Source organism: Bos indicus x Bos taurus, unplaced genomic scaffold (genome assembly GCF_003369695.1).
Source record: "Bos indicus x Bos taurus breed Angus x Brahman F1 hybrid unplaced genomic scaffold, Bos_hybrid_MaternalHap_v2.0 SuperScaffold_100290, whole genome shotgun sequence".
Lineage (NCBI taxonomy): Eukaryota > Metazoa > Chordata > Mammalia > Artiodactyla > Bovidae > Bos > Bos indicus x Bos taurus.
Window position 1 is genome coordinate 43,994 of NW_020867080.1, and position 4,598 is coordinate 48,591.

The window sequence follows — 4,598 nt, forward strand, 5'->3', positions numbered from 1 at the left end:
GTGAGGGAAAGGTCAGTTGCAAATCTTTGGCTTGTAAATGGCTGTCCTTTACTCCTATCTTGTTACATTATCTTCCCTGTACCTATTTTTAACTCCAAATTTCCCCTTTTACTAAAGACACCAGCTCAGACAGTAAAGAAGCAGCCTGCAATGCCGGAGACCCAGTTTCAATCCCTGGGTCGGGAAGATCTCCTGGGGAAGGAAATGACAACCTACTCCAGTATTCTTGCCTGGACAGTTTCATGGACAGAGGAGCCTGGTGGGGTCACAAAGAGTCAGACATGACTGAGTGACTAACATACATACCAGTCATACTGGACTGGAGCCTGCCTGAAGAACCTTGTGTTAACTTGATTAACTCTGTAAATACCTATCTCCAAGTAAAGTCACATTCTGAGTTACTGGGCGTTAGGACTTACATGTAAATTTGGGGCTACACAAGTCAACCCATATCATTACATTAGCCTGTTACAAAGCTCTATTTTTTAGCATCAACTGACTTTCCTTATATTTCTCACATGATTATGTTATTGCATTCACCAAAGTTTCGTGTGAGTTTTTCCATTAGATGTTACAGAAAATCCTGAACGAACTTTTTGGCCAACCCAATATTTTAAAATATCTCAAATTGATTTATACTTTATGTCTTATATAGATTCAGTGTGAAAATAGAAACAAAATTCCTGCTAACACAATGACTTCCCCTATTCGTTCTGCACAAAAAGAGCCTTTGTTGAAATAAGAAGCAGTCGGACGTGAAGGGTTCAGTCGGTGAGAAGCTCTCCGCTTCATTCCCCAGGTCATCCCACTCCATTGCCCTCTCTCTGATCCTGTGTTATCTTGTCGGTTTTAATGTAGCATCTTTCCTATCCAAATGAACTATGAAAATTCATTTGCTAACTAAATCTTGTAAAATTCCGTTATCAGTGACTCAGTACATGTGTGAAGATTTGGCCTCAGAATCTTTTAAAAATCAGTCCACAGGGGATTTTTTTGTTTGATTTTGTTGGGTTTTTTGGCTGCTGCGCACAACATGTAGGTCTTAGTTCCCTGCGTGTTCAGCGCATGCTCAGTCCCTTCAGTCATGTCCAACCCTTTGCAACTGCATGGCATGTAACCTGCCAGGCAAGAAGACTGGAGTGGGTTGCCATTTCCTCCTCCAGGAAATCGAATCTACGTCTTCCCAACCCAGAAATTGAATCTACATCTCTGTATCTCCTGCATCGCAGATGGATTCTTTACCACTGAGCCACCAGGGAAGCCCTTGACTAGGAATTAAAACTCTTGTCCCCTGCAGTGGAAGCTTGGAGACTCAACCACTGGATTGTCAGGGAAGTCCTGGGTTTTGTTTGGTTTTGTTTTTCAATCAAAAATTGAAAAGTTAAATTTATTAGAAGGTAGAATCAAGAGCAATTGCTGTTCGCCAAAAGTCATTTGACATCTCTTTTCAGGTTTTAACTCTTTCACAGAAGGACTTATTGAAAATGATTAGATTTAACTTGATTAGCATTGTATTATTTTATGTATTGTAGGTTACATATGTTAGTTATATATAAAATATTTTTTCTGTAGATTTCATCCTCCTCTAACATTTTACAATCAATTTACACTTTAAGGGCATTATTTTGGTTTCTTTTCTCTGTCAAGGAAGCCTGGCATGGGGTTGCAGAGTTGGACACGAATGACTGACTGAATAACAACAATTCTCTAAGAACCTTTTATGCTTTTTTCCCCTGAATTTAAGTTTTATATTTCCATACTCTAATACAAGTGACTGAAATTTTATTTCAAAATGAAAAGGATGATATTAATGATGAAAGTTCTCCCTACAAATAAAAGGAGTTAGTTCAGTACAGTTCGGTCATTCAGTCGTGTCCAACTCTTTGCTACCCCATGGACTGCAGCATGCCAGGCCTTCCTGTCCTTTGCCAACTTCCAGAATTTACTCAAACTCATGTACATTGTGTTGGTGATGCCATCCAATGATCTCATCCTCTGTCATCCCCTTCTCCTCCTGCCTTGAATCTCTCCCAGCATAAGGGTCTTCTCTCATGAGTCAGTTCTTTGCATCAGATGGTGAAGTTTAAGCTTCAGCATCAGTCCTTTCAATGAATATTCAGGACTGATTTCGTTTAGGATGGACTGGCTGGAATTCCTTGCAGTCCAAGGGACTCTCAAGAGTCTGCTCCAACACCACAGTTCAAAAGCATCAGTTCTTCAGGCACTCAGCTTTCTTTATAGTTCAACTCTCACATCCATACATGACTACTGGGAAAACATAGCTTTGACTAGACGGACCTCTGTTGGAAAAATAATGTTTCTTTTTTAATATGCTGTCTAGGCTGATTATAACTTTTCTTCAATGAGCAAGCCTCTTTTAATTTCATGGCTGCAGTCACCATCTGCAATGATTTTAGAGACCCCAAAAATAAAGTCTGCCACTGTTTCCACTGTTTCTCCATCTGGAAGTCATGGGACCGGATGCCATGATTTTAGTTTCTGAATGTTTAGTTTTAAGCCAACTTTTTCACTCTCCTCTTTCACTTTCATCAAAAGGCTCTTTAGTTCTTCTTCACTTTCTGCCATAAGGGTGATGTCATCTGCATATCTGAGGTGATTGATATTTCTCCTGGCAATCTTGATTCCAGCTTGTGCGTCTTCCAGCCCAGCGTTTCTCATGATGTACTCTGCATATAAGTTAAAGAAGCAGGGTGACAATATACAGACTTGATGTACTTCTTTCCTATTTGGAACCAGTCTGTTGTTCCATGTCCAGTTCTAACTGTTGCTTCCTGACCTGCATACACATTTCTCAAGAGGCAGGTCAGGCCGTCTGGTATCCCCATCTCTTTAAGAATTTTCCACAGTTTGTTGTGGTCCACACAGTCAAAGGCTTTGGCATAGTCAATAAAGCAGAAATAGATGTTTTTCTGGACTCTCTTGCCTTTTCGATAATCCAACAGATGTTGGCAATTTGATCTCTGGTTCCTCTGCCTTTTCTAAATCCAGCTTGAACATCTGGAAATTCATAGTTCATGTACTGTTGAAGCCTGGCTTGGAGAATTTTGAGCATTACTTTACTAGCGTGTGAGATGAGTACAATTGTGCAGTAGTTTGAGCATTCCTTGGCATTGCCTTTCTTTGGGATTGGAATGAAAAACTGACCTTTTCCAGTCCTGTGGCCACTGCTGAGTTTTCCAAAGTTGCTGGCATATTGAGTGCAGCACTGTCACAAGCATCATCTCCCAGGATTTGAAAATAGCTCCACTGGAATTCCATCACCTCCACTAGCTTTGTTCATAGTGATGCTTCCTAAGGCCCACTTGACTTCGCATTCCAGAATGTCTATCTCTAGTTAGTGATCACACTATTGTGATTATCTGGGTCGTGAAGATCTTTTTGTACAGTCTTCTGTGTATTCTTGCCACCTCTTCTTAATATCTTCTGCTTCTCTTAGGTTCATACCATTTCTGTCCTTTATCGAGCCCATCTTTGCATGAAATGTCCCTTGGTATCTCTAATTGTCTTGAAGAGATCTCTAGTCTTTCCAATTCTATTGTTTCCTCTATTTCTTTGATTGATCACTGAGGAAGGCTTTCTTATCTCTTCTTGCTATTCTTTGGAACTCTGCATTCAGATGGGTATATCTTTCCTTTTTCTCATTTGGCTTTTGCTTCTCTTCTATTCGGGCTTCCCTGTGGCTCAGAGGGTAAAGTGTCTGCCTACAATGTGGGAGACCTGGGTTTGATCCTGGGTCGGGAAGATCCCCTGGAGAAGGGAAATGGCAACCCAATCCAGTACTCTTGCCTGGAAAATCCCATGGACTGAGAAGGCTGGTAGGATACAGTCTATGGGCTTGCAAAGAGTCGGACACGACTGAGTGACTTCACTTTGACTTTTTCTCATCTATTCACAGCTATCTGTAAGTCCTCCTCAGACAACTATTTTGCCTTTTGCATTTCCTTTCTTGGGTATGATCTTTTTCCCTGCTTCCTATACAATGTCAGGAACCTCCGTCCATAGTTTTTCAGGAATTCTGTTTAACAAATCTAATCCCTTGAATCTATTTGTCACTTCCACTGTATGATCATAAGGGATTTGATTTAGGCCATACCTGAATGGTCTAGTGGTTTTCCCTACTTTCTTCAATTTAAGTCTGAATTTGGCAATAAGGAATTCATGATCTGAGCCACAGTCAGCTCCCAGTCTTGTTTTTTGCTGACTGTATAGAACTTCTCCATCTTTGGCTGCCAAGATATAATCAACCTGATTTCAGTGTTGACCATCTGGTGATGTCCATGTGTTAAGTCTTCTCTTGTGTTGTTCAAAGAGGGTGTTTGCTATGACCAATGCTTTCTCTGGGCAAAACGCTATAGCCTTTGCCCTGCTTCATTCTGTACTCCAAGGCCAAATTTGCCTGTTACTCTGGTGTTTCTACAACTCAGGCAAATACTGTAAATATTTGGATGAACATAATTTCAGATATTATCTATGTATCCAAATCTCTCTCTAGCTATACATCTAGAAAATCATAATCACTAAGAATACACTTTTACACCTGGCTTTTTTTTCCCTGATAAAATGTCATGAAAAAGTTT